The following is a 17455-nucleotide window of genomic DNA, read 5'->3' as shown; positions in this document are numbered from 1 at the left end:
GCTCCCAGACTGGCAAGTGCAGAATGTATTGTAAACATAAAGCAAAACTATACATTAATTGACATTAGCAAATTCAGCAGAAAGCAACTTTAGATTTAGACATGAGATTCAACACCTTCATGTATATCAAATTGATGCAAAGTTTTGTTTCATTTCACAATACCCTGACCCTCACTCATTTGATGAGGGGACATCTCCTCCTATACAACCAAATGCACATTCAGACCAGGTCCACATGAGTGTGGACATTTGGCTTCCTGTGGACAACTAGCAGAGGGATACCTTGTGCCGCTGCTAGTTGTCCCCAGGGAACACCTATGCCATGTGCGCTCTGGTGTGTGGCAAGTGACCCCGGGTGAGGTAGGGGAGGCTAGGGCTAGCACTCACCTGGGGTCCTGGAGGCTTCCTGGGGCTGCAGCAATAGCAGTCCTACCACTTGGAGCTTGGCTGGCAGCCACAATGTGACTCTGGCCAGCCAGGCTGTGGTTTTGAGCGGCGCACACTGCCCCTGCATGAGCTGCTCCACTTCTTTTTTGGGTTTTTTTTTTTTTTTACCCCTGGATATCTAGGGGTCAACCCCTCCCCTGCACTGCTCCCTTGTAGCATGGAGAATAGGTGAATGTGCAGTACGTGGTGCCGCAGACATGTCTGCAGTGCCACATACTGCACGGCCGCACTCGTCTGGACATGATCTCAGAGGGCACTGTTTATACCCAACATGGAGCCTCTGTATAATCAGCAAGAGATCTGGGCTCCCTGCCATCTCTGCTCTCAAAGATAAAACATTTAAAAGAATTGAGGAAGCTCCACTTCTTTCCTGTTAATAAAGAGCTAAGATGGATGAGGTACTATTTTGTCAAAAGGATATGTTCAGTGTATCAGAATTAAAGGTAATTTTTCTTCAACAGGTGCCACAATAATATATGTCGGACCTACTATGTGACTGTTAAATATGCAGTGTTTGCCATTAAACACTGGTAATTTGGATTCCACATGATATATCGAACACCTGTTTTCCTGTTCCTCAGTGTTCAACAGGAAGCAAATTTTCTCAATTCTCAGTCACATCAACTCAACAGCCTTATGTTGAGAACGTGCCATCTTAGAATAATATTTCATAAAATGCAATAAAAAAATGTTACACCATAAAATGGTGTAACAATCTGTATAAAAATCAGAAGTCTAAATTGAAAAATGGGAAAAAAAAGTCTCACTTGAGGTACAAAGAGCCTGTAAAGACAACTTGCAAATAAAATAAATAAGGTGTCTGAAAACACATCATAGTGAGTCCCAAAAGGCAAAAGCGTTCTAAATTTAGGTCAGCTTTCTTTATGCTCCTGCTGTTAAAGACTGACTAGCTCATAAAAGAGGTTTCCTGCAAATGAAAGTAGATGCAAAATGGATAGTAATCTGAGCCTGGAGGAAAGGGAAGCAATATAAAAGCAAAATTGTTGTCTGATCAATTAAATAAAGGGAAAGCATGTGAAAGCCATTCATCCCACGCTTGTTATGTAATAGGAAGTTCAAGTTCTACAGTGAGGAAACTAATATTTTAAAGTGATCAAACCCTGGCAGACAATACATTTGTCATGGAATATATGTGAGTTTCTCACAGTTTGTAATATGACACATGTTAAAGGAATCTGTCCCAGGTTAAAAATGCCCCGTCTGCCACAAAATGTCAGATCCACACCACAAGTTGCTTTTCTGCAATCCAAGAAAATTGTTTGTCTAACCCACAGGTGTCAAAAATACGGCCCACAGTAAGGGTGTGCAAAACGGGCTGTATTTGATTCAGATTTGGCCTGAATCGGGGACAGCGATTCAATTAATTGATTTGGATCACTGTCTCTGATTCAGTTAATCCAGATCTGAAGTTTCGATACTGATTCAGAGAATCAGTTCGGGCATAGACACAGTTTTAAATGTTTTCTCATCATACCCTGAGGTACCAGGCACAGCTTGTGAATGCTGCAGTGCTGGGGCAGATGGAGCGTCCCACAGAAGCGCGGGGGGGGCTGCTCAGTGGGTCCACTTCCGGGTCTGCTGGGGAGCGCGCAGGGGGCCCCCCTGCACACCCTTAGCTTAGCAATCGGCTGTAGGAGGACCCTGGGTGCCCCCCCTACCAGTTGCTGTGCTGCGGGGACATGGGGGGGAGCCCTCAGTGCACTCCTGGGTGGATCCAGAAGTGGACTGGAAGTGCTTCTGGTCCACTTCTGGGTCTGCTGCCAAGCGTGCTGGGGAGCCCCCCCATGCTTCTGTGGGATGCTTGCTTTTCTCTGGACTCTTTCCAATTTATGTGTTATCGTGAAGAGTAGTGCCCAAATTTGGACACAGTACTTCAGGCAGGATTTCTGAAAAGCTAAATAATGTGGGAAAATCACTTTCCATTTGACATTCTGGTCAGTATTCTTTTTCTTTGGTAACAATATCATGTTGATTCATATTCAGCACTCTAATCAAGAGGTTATTTTCTGTAGTATTGAAATCTAGCAATTTGTTCTCCATTTTGCATTTGTGCATTTGCTGTTTCCTTCCTAGGTGTAGTACTTTACACCTGCCCTTGTATAATCTTTTTCTTTCAGACCATTTTTCTTGATGTACCAAAGTATTTCTGAATCCTAATCTCATCCTCTGCAGCATCTGCTACCCCAGCTAACCCATTGGTAACCTATTGTCATCTACAAATTTAGTGAGTGTAATGTAAACTTCATTTCATCCTCCAAATCATTACTAAAGATATTGAAGAATATTAGTTAATGACTTGGAGAGAAGCAGATGGGAGACAGATCAGAATTCATTCACTGTGATAAAATAGGAACATGAATCTGTTTGTTGTCAAACTGCTTTATTTTCCAGAAGTCATTTTCACTTTGACTTTCTCTCTCATGTAAAGAAAAATGTTTATAAAACCTTACTAACCTTGAAAAAAGTGTAAGAGTTAAGAGCAGAGCTGTGGTTATTAACTGGTTTTTGTCAACAAGCAAAGTGACCCCACCAGATTATTGTATCGAAGTGTTAAGTGACGCAACCATTGTAAATAGTGATGCGGTGGCAGAGTGTATCAGCAATTTGACCCAACATGCGAGCGATGTGTGATCAGGGCATGATCACCTGTGGTCTAGCCAATCAAAGACCACCTAATGGGCATGGCTGGCTGGCCAGCATGTCCATGGGTTCCAGAATGTACCATCAGGGGAGCTTCCTGATTGGCCAAAAGTTATATAGGGGACCGCATGGTCCCCAGGCTCTGACTCTCAGGACGGATTGATCACCCGTCTTGGGGCCTGGCCAGACCCCTAGGTCTATAGCAGAAGCTGCTCCGGTCGCTCCGAGCATTATAGTTTACTGCATCGCCAAATCCGGAACGCCCTGTACTTTGTCCCAACCAGACATCGTACTTGTATACTGCAGTCTCCACCCATCACCCATCGCTTATCCCTTGTTGCTGTATATAGTTCATCGCCTCCAAGTTATATCACCCTTCAAGTTGTGTCGACAGTTCTGTAAGTAAATATCAAGTTTTATTTCAAACCCCATTGTCTGTGGTGCTTATCTCATCTCCCTCTCGCACTTGGCATCCCCGAGCGTGTCTGGGTTGGTGTCACCACCCGGTGCCCCACTCGACACGCAACTGTGGCCGTTTCCCAAGGACCATCCGGGAATCGTGGCCCACAGTTTTCTGCTGAGATTGATTCAGTAAGCTTCGATTTGGCAAACAAAAGATCTTGTCCTTCTGCATGCAACCAATATTTCCATTTCTTCAACATGAAATCTGTTTAGATGCTTTTATATCTGAAAATCAACAGCTTGCCTCAGGAAAATATTTTTTTAATGCCTTAAGCAGCTGACACTTTACAACTACTCAAAGAATCTCAATGTTATTGGGACCTGCCTATTTGGCTGAAAGGAATGGCATGCTTGGTGGGGGAAAAAATCCTTAATCAAAATACAGTTTGTCATAATTTAAAAGTCCAAGCATTTTCCCTTAGATACAGTGGTGAGCTCTTTTGTTGATTGTTCTCTAAAGCTTATGAATACTTCATTGTGTCCTACCATAGCAGGAGATTAATGGTTTTCCTTTCAGGCCAGAAACCAACTTTGATGTTGTAACCATACTGCAAGACGTTATCATCATCATTACTGTTATGATTATTGTATGTATTTAAATACAGTGACTATCATTATTATTTTTATCTATTTAAATAGATTTTTACCAGAATCTTTCTAAATAAGGCTGCTTGCAGACATTAAAAGAAAACAAAACAAAAAAAACCTTGCGCTTTTTACCAGAAGAAGAGTCGCATTACTTCGATCTGGCTCCACAGCATCTGCATAGTTTGGGTACTTTAGTGGGGCTTTTTGGCGCTTTTAGCTAAAGCTGATTCAATCAGCTGTTAAATAAAAGCACCAAAAAGCCCCACTAAAACACACGATCTATACAGATGTCAGGCAAGCCAGATCTAACAAATGTGCTGTCTCTTCTTCAATTAAGAAGGTGCTTTGAATATAATCTAATAATAATCCTTGTTTAGAAAAATGTGCTGAATTTAGCATTCTGATTAGTTTTGCAGAGAATCTCTCTCCTAATGATATTTAGGTTATACTTATAAGGTGAGGCTGCAGTCCTCTGTCATCTTGTCCTTGGCTGACATCCCAAACTGATCTATTATCTCCTCAAGATAATGATTAGTAGACCCCATGAATGATGTTCCTCCAGTGACTGATATTTATGGCCAAATTCTGGAAAGGGCAGGAGCAGATATCTGCTTCAACGAATCAGCAACAAAGTTCCTTCCATCTAGATAGCAGTCGTAGCACTTTCTTAATGATTAAGTCATTGAAGGACAGACCAGGACTAAAAGGGACCTCAAGAAGTCATCTAGTCCAACATTCTTTTCAAGGTAGGATCATCCCTGTCTAAAAAAAATCATGTCTAACCCACACTTAAAAACTTAGTGATAGAGATGTTATACTATCTCCAGCTTATCTGTTACAGTGCTTAATCAGCATAAGTAAAATATTTTTCCAAATATATAACTTAACTCTCTTATTGTAATTTCAATCTTCTGTCCTGGACCTCCATGGACACAACAACAAAGTGCTGTCCTCCTTTTAACCACACTTCCTATATTTAAAGACTTAAAATACACCTCAATTTTCTCGTCCTTAGACTAATCAATTACATTTCTTCCAAATTGTTCTCATATATCATATTATTAGACCTTTAATAATTATTTAGTTTTCTTCTGGAATCTTTTTGATTTGTTCACATCTGTCTTAAAGTGTAGTGCTCAAAACACAGGATGTTGCAGAGGCCAATGGTTCAAGTTTTAAAGAGGGATTAGATACATTTAGAGGGATCAAGAACTATTAAAAACAACACTTGGATGCTGTCTTTAATGTGGACACAGGAATTTTTGAGTATTTTCAGAAGGAGAATGTTTTAAAAGGGGAGCAGCTGGTGTGTTCGAATTGTTAAGTGTAAATGAGCTGAAGATGATTCAAATGTAGCAAACCTGCTCCAACTTTAACTTTGCTTTCCTTTTGAAAGGACTCCAGCTGTGTGTATGTCCTCATGACAGGGCACTAACCTTGTTTCTAATACTTTTTAGCACCCATTACTTGCCACTGTCAGTGATAGGTTACTACTCTTGATAGCCTTTTGGTCTGACCCAGTATGACAATTCTTACATATTTATGTTCTAATTGGATAAAATCCCTCAGCTGAAGTCTAATCAGATTCATAGATTCATAGATGTTTGGGTCAGAAGGGACCTTAGCATATCATCAAGTCTGACCCCCTGCCCTGGGCAGGAAAGAGCACGGGGGTCAGACGATCCCAGCCAGATGCTTGTCCAGCCTCCTCTTGAAGACCCCCAAGGTAGGGAAGGGCACTATCTCCCTTGGAAGCCCATCCCAGATTTTGGCAACCCTTACCACGAAGAAATTCTTCCTGGGTGAGAAGAGTAGAAGAATCACTTCTGACTTTCATCTAACTATGTTGTTATATATCCCAGTACACTATTAGCCTTTTTTTCTGCAACAATATGACACTTGACAAATACTAAACATATGGTCCAGTATAATGCTTAGTTAGCCATTACCCATTTTGTATGTGTGCATTTGATTATGTATTTGATGGTTTGATTGTTGTTTACTGCAATATTTTGCTCTTGACTTTGTTGAACTTCTTTCTTTATATTTTCCAAATTTATCAAGGACATTTTGAATTATAATCCTTTCCTCTACAGTGCCTAAAGTCAATGTAGTAATAGTTGTTCATTTAAAGCTTTTATTAAAAACAGTACAATAAAATTAGCAATACAAATTACATGCAATGACATGACACCTATACAATATACAATTCTTGCTAGAAACGCACACTATGATTATATGTTCTACAAGTTTATGCAAAATTAAAACAGAACATACTGTTTGATGATATAAAAGAAAAAGTGAAATAATATAGATGTTATTTAGGCATTCAAACCAGGGTTTATTTGGGACAAGAGAGGCTTCTAGAATGCACTTTTTGGGGTATCTGATAGGCATAAAAGATCTAATTTTCATCCAGTAGAATTCTGAACTGAACAAAGGTGCTCACACATTAGACGTAGAAGTAGGAAGACATTGACATATAAAAGGTTACAGTGAGAGTGGTAGGGATACTGCAAAATGCTTCCATTCTGCTTTATATTGCATGAGAAATGACTACGGCAGAATCATGAATATTTACATGTGATTGGCTCTGGAACACGTTGATTTAAATCAATGAATCTAAGTTTGAAATATTTAACAGCAGTACCTTCCTAGCCTCTTCTGTGTATAAATATTATACCATGAAATCTTGGGAACTAACGCTAACACATTATTTTGATAAATAAGGTAGAGACATTGTGATGTGTTTGACGGAGTCTAAGGACTCCAAAATTATTAGAAAATTCTTTAAAATTATGGCGCAAAATACAGTATTGTTTATTAAGAAAACTCACTTCTTGGTGCAGCCAAGGAATTACCTAGATTTCTACAAATCTATAAAGATTTTTTTTCAGACTGAACTGTATCATATGGTATTTTTTTCTTAAGTCGTAAGAGATTCATGTGATTATACATGTAAATCCCCTATTACCAAGCTGGAAACGTTAGCCCAAACAGCTCACTCTTCTGTGTGTCGTCCTCCCCTTAAGGGGAAAGATGGCTTTCCTGATACTTCCTTAGTGCTATGGGACTACTACTTGGAAGACAAAATTTCAGAGAGAGAGAATTTTTTTAATTGCTTGAAATAATCCATAGTCATCTTGAAGTGGTGACAAAAGCTGCATCACTTGGCTGCATCACTTGAGACATTTAGAACTAGAAGCGATAAAAAAACCTTAGGAAACGGTTAATAACACACAACAAACACTTTATAACAGTCCCACATTGACAGGAAGCTAAATAAAATGTGGCTTACTGATACTTCTTTTTTATTGGAATGAAAACAAAAAATGGAAATTAATGCTTCCAGTTCTGTCAAAGTTGGGAAATGCCTTTGTTTTTGCTTACAGTTGCTTTACAACTGGATACAATTCCATATAGTTTTTGCTTACAACTTTGCCCTGCAGGGTCTGTCCCTGTTGTAGTGTTGGAGATGCAGTTGTCACTGCTACTGGGCCAGGCTGGAGATGAAGCAAACACATCTTCTACCCCTGCTGCCTCCCCCATCACTTGCTCCTCCACCAGTCCCCTCCACCTGCCTGGTACTATCTGCCCGTACATGCCACCCCCACTACCTACCCCCCCACACTACCTGGCCCTGTGCCACTGAATTTAAGAGAACCTTCCAATATTTAGATTATATACATGAAAATGTTATAACAAATATATAAATTTTCTGTGTATAGAATCTAATTATTTGGGGGTGGGGGGAGAGGTACTTGGTCATCTTGGATTCAGGTAAATATGGTCCTTCCAATGTGTTATCTCCCAGAGATTTTTGCAATACAGACTATTTAGTATTGGAGGCAGCAATTTAATTTACATTGTTTATCTTTACCACAATGGCCCATATTTTTGTGAAAAATAGTATCATTTTCTGTTATTTACAACTCCATAAAATAGTAGTCCAAATCTTTTGTAAACCTTAATACCATAATATTTAGAATACTGCTGAGGGTGACCTAGCTAATACAAATGGTAACAGCAGCTGTTAGCGCTGAAGGAGTATTAACATTTTTGTTATTTTTTGAGGAATTTCAAATTCAACCATTAGATAGACTTGTTAAACAACAGTTCATCCTGACATCAGTTTGCATAATACTTACAGCATATCAGAGGAATTGCACAGTCATTTTATATTGCATTTTTTTTCTCTCTGTGCTGGTGTAATGCAAGTAATAACCATATTCCTTTCCCTCTGTGGAAATAAGATACAGAAGTGTGTGGAAGTCACAGGAGTCTGTCTGCTCAATTTATTCAAATTCCCCTACGAGCAGAGGGTCAATATAAGGATTGTATATCACCTATCTCCTACTTCCTTTGTATAAGGTTCAAGTGTAACTTTAAGTGGTACATAGAGCTTGTGATGGCCTCTGGCCAGAATGATTTTTGAACAGCATCTAGCCTGAGATACCATGTAATTTTTCCATTACAAGCGTAGGGTATGGATGCATTATGATGGCTTCAGACATTTAGAATTATAGCTTGCTGTATATTTTTATGCAGGTCACATTTATCAATCTAAGTTATTTTTCCTTTTATGATGCATACATTTCAGCCTCTAAGAATCTTTTGCGGAATTATATATCATTAAGAAATTTCACATCTGGAAATAATTCAAATGCCTATCCTCCAGACTAGTGAACAGAGAACCCAATAACTTTTCTGAACCAAGAGATAGAGCCAAATTCCATATCCTTATATTTTCAGCTGTGTAAAATTCAGATTCAGATCTGGTTTAGGTGGCTTGAACCTTTATGCCTAATAAATTTTCCATCTTCTTGGAAAATCAGAGAAGCAGCATTACTCAGGAGTTAAACACTATTCATTGTATATGTGCCACCAACTGCATATGCCATTTCCTTAGAGAGTTGCCAACAGCCATTTTAATATTATTGTATTACTTTGCAGTTTATTTTACCAGTCATAGCTTGCATCCGCACTAGGAAGGTTAGCTGGCATAGGTCCACCAGTAAAGCTTTCTGAGTGTAAACTAGGCCTCTGGGCTTGTCCATACTGCCTCCATGTCAAATTCAGGCGTGCTGCAAAAAATCACTCCCTGTATATTTGTTCCTGCTGTGTGCATGCCAAATACTGAAAACGAGGCAGCTTAGCTGCAGTAGAGAAACATGGATTATTCATGCAGAACTCTCTGTCTGTCCTGTACTTATTGGTGCATGCTTAGGACCACATTGCCTCATTTTGGGGATTTGGGGTTGAAGTGGATGGGGAATGGGACATGCTCCTTGACAGTATTCCTGGGCTTGGTTGAGGCAGTACAGTCATACCCCAGGAATTACAGTTGCCAAACTTCTCTAGCCAAACAGGTCCCACTGCTAATGAAAGATTTGAAGAGTGGCTTAGGGACAGGAGATGTTTTTACTCCAATTAGTCCATTTAAAAAAAAAAAGGAAGACAGTATAAAATGCAGATTCTATTTTGATCAGTTGACATGATCCAAATTACTTAAACATGCAGATTTGTTTACCTGCTCTTTTACCCAACACATTAATAAGCACATTAAGTCACCAAACACATGGTTGTTCCTTCCACTGTATTATCTAGTGCTTTGTCTACTCTAGGGTTAAATGCCTCCATGGGTGAAAGTCTTCTCTTTTGCTCCAAGTTAGCTTCACCTGGAGAAAGAGTTTTATCTGGTATATAACTTAAATGTTTTTTTTTTCTTCACTTAATGTCACTATTCTCTAGCGCACATTTTTTCTTCATGATTATCTCTCATAATCTAATAGTAGGACTTTATTTCCACTCAAGAAATATTTAATCATACGTTAGTGAATAATAAATATAATATTCTGCTAGTTCATGAATTGTGTTCCCTATGGGTGAACTGAATATATAGAATGGTAGTTATGATTCTACCAAATATATATTACACGTTTTTTTAAAAGGTGATTAATTCTCTCAGATTGTTTTTTAATTTGATGAGGCTGAAGGACCTCAGGGAAAAGGATATGACTGATTCTAGTGATAAACTTGCAAAATCTCTGCTAATAAGATTTTTTGGAAATCTATATTAAGTGACTCGCAACAATTCATCTGCCAGTCATTAAACATGCCTGATGGCATTTGAAGCTTGCTACATTCACAAGAGAGCTTAAAATGCAATTATAGTAACAATTACCTGCAGATTTCTAAAAGTCCACTTTCTTATTTGAATATATTGAGACATCCTTGAAAAGAGCCTTGTACAGAAGTGGATGGGAAAGAACTACTGATCTTGAAAGATGAAGTATAAATACAAAGCCAGTTGGCTATCAAATTGATGCTAAATGAAATTTCAAATCACTTTGTATATAGGTATTTTTTAGTAATTTAAGAGCATGATATTTTATAAGAGAAAATCAAAATAATAGGTGTATTATTCCCTGACTGATGAATACACTGATTGTTTATTTTATACACAAATTACATAAAGTCATAGGACTGGTAGATTTATTCCAGCTTTTCATTTGTGTGGCAGAAAGGAAAATTTGGGCTGTTTTCCTTTCATTTCAAAGTGGCAGGGGAAGGAGAATTTTCTGTTGACCTTTTGTTTTAGTTTTGAAGCACAATAGCTTTTGGGAAGGACAACCTAACCTTTGCAATTTAAGAAAAAGTTAATTCTGAAGTGTTTTGTAAGTACATCTCTGTGTGTTAAATTCCCCATAATATTGAAATATTAAAGTTGAGCCATTATGGAAAAAAAATCACTCACAATTTTCACATATTTAAATGTATTTGTATTCAGAGCCACACTCCTTTTGTGTGTACATTTTGTGAATATTCTGGTCAGTGAAATTTCTGGTAGGAATGTTCATAAAAAACCTAGAAGTGAACAATGCAGAACATGCATAGAACTGGAACTTTCAAATTTAGATGTAAACATTGGTACTCTAAGACTAACATTAAGACTTCACATTTTCCAATCAGGATACAGAACCATACCACATGACTTAAGTTTGGTTCAATTGTGAATATTAAATTCTCAAAGGAATCCCTGTGATTGTGAACAACTACCTCTGCAGTCAATGTTGGCAGCTGTTTAGAACATTATAATTCTCCTCGTCTTCTTACAGCAAAAACTGCCAGACTTGCAGGGTAGACTATTAATAGTCTTCCTGTTAGTGCTGTTTTATTAGCAGCTCTAAATCTGACTAGGTACTGTCAATTTCCAGCTTACTGTTAAGGGTAAGGCTCCCTGTGACCACCCTTAATGAGGTGGAAATAGCTGAGCCTAGGCTGGGCTCATCAAGAAATAGAGTATTAATAAGGTGTGAAAAGCTGAGAAACAGGGTTCCTGTGGAAATTAGCAAGCACACTGAATCAGCTCAAACTGGCCCTTTAATCTTGAAATCAAGGGGATCTGGCAAGTGGTTAGTGCCATTTGCACAGCTTTCTAGCTGCCCACCTTACCCATGGCATTTTAAGTGATTTATACTGTATGTAATAATAAGATGGGTTATACTGGACCTTTGTGGGAATTGTGGTTCTGAGTAGTTTTCAGAAGGGCACCTCCTGGTGCCAAACTGTGTTGAATGGGAGTTACACCTCATTCAGACAATAAGAATGTGTTTGATCAAAAGATCCACATTCAGGTGTAATAATTTAAGGGGGCTTTGATCATCATCTTACATAATCTTACTAGTACTTTGTCCTGCTGTATGCATTTAAATCATTTCAGCATGCAGCTTTCCCTCATGTTGTACAACCACTGAATCTAACAGTACTTGGCCACTCACACCCATGCATGACATAACCAATTTATGCCCAGCCTTTTTGCTACCATGTAGGTGAAAACGGACAAACTCTGGCCTAGGGGCTGCCATAGAAGCAACCTCAATTTATTCCAGGCAGTATTTTTACTGAATTTGGCTTGTGGAACCGTATCCAGTTCTCGTTAGTCGATGGGATTCTTTCCATGGGTTTTAATGGCAGTTGGGTCAGATCCACAGTGTGTAATTCTCTCCCCTGACCCCTAGAGTATTTTTGAGTAAAACTGTAACATAGTCTAGAGAATAACAACACGGGGCCAGATCTTCAGCTCTCGTAAACCAACACTGTTTCATTCAAGCCAATGAAGTTTTTCTGTTTTACATGAGCTATGGTGTATGGCCCAATATCTTTTTAATGAGCTATAAAGTTCTCTATAAATTAATTCATGTGAAAAACAGATCCATTTTAACTATATTTCACTGCAGCTCCAAAGTCCCATATAACGACAATTCAGTCCACATAATTCATACTGCAAATGTTCCCGTGCACATTTATTTTGTGTTACCCCTTGAGATGGCTTTAATGCATACTGCAGTGGTACATAATTTATATATTCCTGTGTGCCACTGGTGTCTATTAAGGCTACTTTCTCATATTTTCACTATAGCACAGACTCTCCTATACTAATTCAAACACAGATCCGGGAGAAAATAGCTCTCTTGTGGCAGCCTTGTTTCATAATGAATAGCAAATAATAAAGATTTATATCATTCATAAACATCTCTTGGAATTTATTGTAAAGATTTTCTCATTTCAGTTTTAATTCACTTGGTGGCAATGTGAAAATTGATGAATGTTATAAATGTATTTCATGTTGTAAGTTGACTACTAAGCTTCACAATTATGGTATCCACATTTTTTCTGCCTCTAAATTCTCATGCAACAGAGTCACTGAATCCGGTCAACAATAACATCACAAGCAACAAAATAAATCTCCAGCTTCTATGTAAAATTAAAATGCTTTTCCAGGTACCATGTTATTTCTTTTATTGATTAATTAATATAAAATTGCCGGCTTGTGAACTCATTTACACAACTGTGATTCGGGAATAATTCTGCAGGTAACAGAGGTTCTGGACTTGTGTAGAGGTAAATAAGATCAGAATGTAGCCCATAGGATTTTATTAGAGTTTCCATGTTACTGCGTAGTATAGAACAGTGAACTCATTTAGGCTATAACATCATATATATATATTTATATATATATATATATATATATAAAAAGAATAGAAAATAAATGCATTACATTATTTTATTGCAAGCAAGAATAAAACACAAAAGATGGAAAAGGCAGGAAAAAAGGCATGTTTAGGCTGAATACCAGGAAATAACTTACCAACAGAGAGTTTTATTAGTCTACAGGATAGACTCTAAAGGGAATTGTCAAGGCAGTGAACCCTAATATGTTTTGCCAACTTTCCATCTTTAACTTGCATTACAAAATCAAAAGTGCAGATATTAACTGCTTTCAAGAGGGACAAAATTTAGAAGTGTCATCTAAGCATCAGTAGAAAGATATTACAGCAATACAGAATGGTTTAACAAACCAGCGCTAGGCATGATGGGCCTGAAAAAGACTCAGTTGATTTCAGTGGGCTTTGGATCATATTTTAAAGGCTTATTCAGGGTATCTTACCCCAGGGGTAGCTTCTAAAGAGAGTGCTGTATTCCCCCTTTCTACAAGGTCAGGTTATAGTCTAAGCCATGTTTCTTCCAACTTTATGCACAACTAAGAAATGTTTCATTTGTGATATACAAGATTTGACACCGTAAGTCCAGTGCTTTAAGGTCTTCAATCAAAAGCTAAGCTTTGGAGGAAAGAAAAAAGGTGTGACTGAACATTTGGGGTCAGATTCTGCTCTCACACCAATGCAAAGCTCCAGATGGCTATGGGCTTATTTTGGAATAGAGTTTTTTTGTTTTATTGCAGGACTTGGTGGCTCAAACTGCTCGAGCAGTTTATACATCTACACTATTTGAGTGACTTTAATAAACGTTGGTCACCTAATTGTGCTCCCAGTTAAATAAGCATGAATCAGGAGTATCTGTTCAAAGTCAAGGTATTTATACCAGTGTGAAAATAGTCCAAAGGCAGAGGAGAGCTGCACCTTATGTAGACTAACTGGCCATGTCTACATGAACGGCGGACTGCATAGTGTTACTACACGGTAATTTAGTACGTGGTTATGTAGTGTCCCCGCACAGTTTTATTCTGACACTACTGTGCAGTAGCTCATTACTACTGCGCAGTAGTGTCACATCATAGTTAGTGCCCTCCAATGCTACTGTGAAGTAGCAACGAGTAGCTTGTTTGCTACTTCTCAGTAGCATCTCATGTAGATGTGGCCACTGAGTCACAGCTGCAGAAGTGTTTGTAAACACAACAGTTCATAATACCTGACAAAGTGAGCTGTTGCTCAAAAAAGCTTATGCATTTATAATTCAGGTAGTATAGAAGATGCAATTCTCTACTGCTTCCTGCCTGACTTCTAACACAAGTAACTACCTTATCGGTGTAAAAATAGGGTAAGGGGGGAGATCAGTAAGGTTAAAAAATTTTGCCTTTGTCTTGGAGTTAGTAAACATGGTTCTGTTTTGGAATAGAACATTACTTGGTAAGTATTTTCACCGAACATTTTGGAATGAAAATGTTTTTAAAAAAATCAAAAAATGCTTTCCATTTCTACCTAAGAGAACTTTTACAATCTTTGCAATCTCTTGTGCCTGAGGAAGGGTGCCTGTGCCCGAAACCTTGCAAATAAAGACTTTTTTTTTTTGCAGATATCTAGTTGGTTTAATAAAGGCTATCTGCATGCATTTTGATTCCTTTTGCCTCTAGACCTATATGGCTACAACCTGGATACCTGAAAAATGTTTTCTACTTTTTTTTCATTTTTTGATTATTGACTGTTTGGGAATTTTAAGTTTTCATTGAAAAAAATGAAAATGTTGAAAGAAACATCACTTTGTTTGGGAAAAAGGCTCCTTAACATTCATTCATTCTCTAAAAAATGTCAACCATTTTTAATTTCTGACTGCAACTATTTATTCAAACGAGGAGCTTGATTAATTATAAATGTATCCCCTTTTCACACTTCAGAAATCCTGGCAGCTTCTTCTCTGGTTTCCATATAGGCTTAATTTATCAAAACAGAATCATATCCCCCAAAGAATACCAGAATAACATAAGATAAAAATAATATTTTTGTAGGCTGTGAGAGAGAAAAAAAATTAATCAGCACTGCAACACTTCCATTATCTAGTCTATTTTTTCTCTCTCCTGGTTAGTGGTTTAAAAAACATGCAGGACAAATTTTATCTTGTGCAGTATTCTGGAAACGAGGTCTATGCACTGCTGAAGTCTCACTCATGTCCTCAAAACAATGTGCCCTCAAGGGAATTTCAGGGATGCAGAACTTCACACACATCCATCACAGCTATAAATCAAAGTGTCATTATCCAGACTATTTAAATATGCTTCAGCATGCTGTCTGAGGAAGTCTGAACAAAGCTGGAACTTGTTTTGCAAGTTAGTATTCTAATTTCTTATTCTGTGAAAAATGTTTAGTATTTTGGGTGTATATCAATCAAAGCATTTTTCATGATCAGAATCATGTTGCGGCTTTCATAGAACATGCAGGTTTATGATTCCCAGCTGACATTTGTTTTACTGTTCTGTATAGGAAATGAGATGAAAGAAATCAGAGTGAATTTACCAGCTGAAACAACAGGTGCAGACATTAGAGAAGTTACATTTTGCTTAGATAGGAAATGTGGCTGTTTTACAGGGACCACTCACTGCATCAGGAAAAAGAAAAGATTTTTAACTATTAAGATTGCAGCATTCCACCATTTAACTGTGACTGATAAAAAAAAAAAAAACAACAATTATTGGAGTCCACATTTTAAAATTCAAATATGTATGAAAATAAAAAAGAGATCTTAGTTTTAATTGGAACTAATTAGTGTTCATGTTTCCATAAACACCTCTGTTGAGGAAGGTAAATCTTGACCAGCAACACACTTGTTTCTCAGTCAACATAGGTTGGACCCAACTGAGCATTGCAGCTCCTAACTTACAGCTGCCTAGTGGAATTTACAGGATCCATGTTAGCATCCCTTTATAGTATTTAGGGAAAGTTAGGATATGTCTAGATGCCACTGTCAAGGACAGCCTACCCACCTACTTCCACTCACACATGCCAAACCCATAAATGAGGCACAAAAGTTTCTCTGGAGGTGCCCTCTGCTGTCACTCTTGAATGCTCGCTCTTTCTCTGTCCAGCATACTCAAGAATGGTTGTTAAGGGTGACCCCAGTGTGGCTTCACTGCTTCAGGACCAGGTTTGGTGTACTGGATTGGTCCCCAAGCTATTTGACAGAGGGAAGCCAAGACCTAGGAACTGAGTTAATGGCAGTATTAACACTGAGATAAACTTCTTGATCTGGGCAGGCTAGATCTATTTCAATATTGGAAACTTAAGCACCAACAGAATGTAGGTACTTCCAGGGTTGGACAGAAGCTGAGTACAGTTTTGAGGTTCTAAATTTTGGATTTAGTAGTGGACGCATAGTGGGCACATTTACATATTCATGAATGTGCTTTAGGTAGTATACATTACATTTAGTACTTCCTTTGCAAGGTACTAGAAAAAGGTGCATTAGCCTATTCTATGTGGATTAGTGAAAGGACATGGTTTTTTGTGATGCTTTAATGCACTTTAAAATTGGCTAATGAGCATTAAAGTGCATGTGTAGATGTACTCAGTAGTTAAGTCTTTTGGAGTTTAATCCTAAACATGTCCCAAATAAAGATTTTAAACATAACAAAAAGTAGTTGTTTTTAAACCTGTACACATTCCCCCTGAAAGGTTTCACTTGCAACTTATTTTTTCTGAGACTTCCATATCTTTTTTATTTTCAGATGTCCCTCATTTTAGGCCCATAATATATCCCCCTGGCTTTTTTAACGCACTTTATTATTTCTATATTTGACTGTTGCACAGTCCAGTGCATGTCAGAAGTGCTAAATCATGAAACTGAAGTTAGAGAAAGCTTCATTTTAGTGAAGAAATTAATTCTACATTTCACTCATAATCACGTTTTTGAGGCAGAAGAGATTATTTTGGATGTTTTCCCCCACTTAGACCTTTTATAATCCTAGAGCCTTTTCCTCATAAGGGGAAGCCATTTTCAAGACATAATATTCTTAATCTTTACTAATTTCAACAAATACAACAAAAACACATCCAGTTTCTTTAAGAAATTTGTAATGAAATATATAGAGAACAACATCATCCCCTGCTGGAGGGAGAATAACATGTAGTGACATTTTTTAAAACTGTGGAGAATCTGTAGTAATTGTTGCTATCTCATGTCCTTGCATACAATTACTTTACAGTAAATATTTTTTGGCACTACCGAGTGGTACAAATGCCATAGCTGCTTCCCACCTGATGGCTAGCAGATGTGTATTACTTGT

The 17455-nt window shown here is 38.0% G+C and overlaps 1 protein-coding gene across 4 annotated transcripts in view; it reads left to right on the top strand.

The window, feature by feature from the left end:
- GAS2 (growth arrest specific 2) overlaps positions 1-17455 on the top strand; it is a 163241-nt gene that overhangs the window by 144285 nt on the left and 1501 nt on the right. The window lies entirely within an intron of this gene.

Source organism: Alligator sinensis, unplaced genomic scaffold (genome assembly GCF_000455745.1).
Source record: "Alligator sinensis unplaced genomic scaffold, ASM45574v1 scaffold165_2, whole genome shotgun sequence".
NCBI lineage: Eukaryota > Metazoa > Chordata > Crocodylia > Alligatoridae > Alligator > Alligator sinensis.
This window is presented reverse-complemented; position numbering and strand designations above follow the sequence as displayed.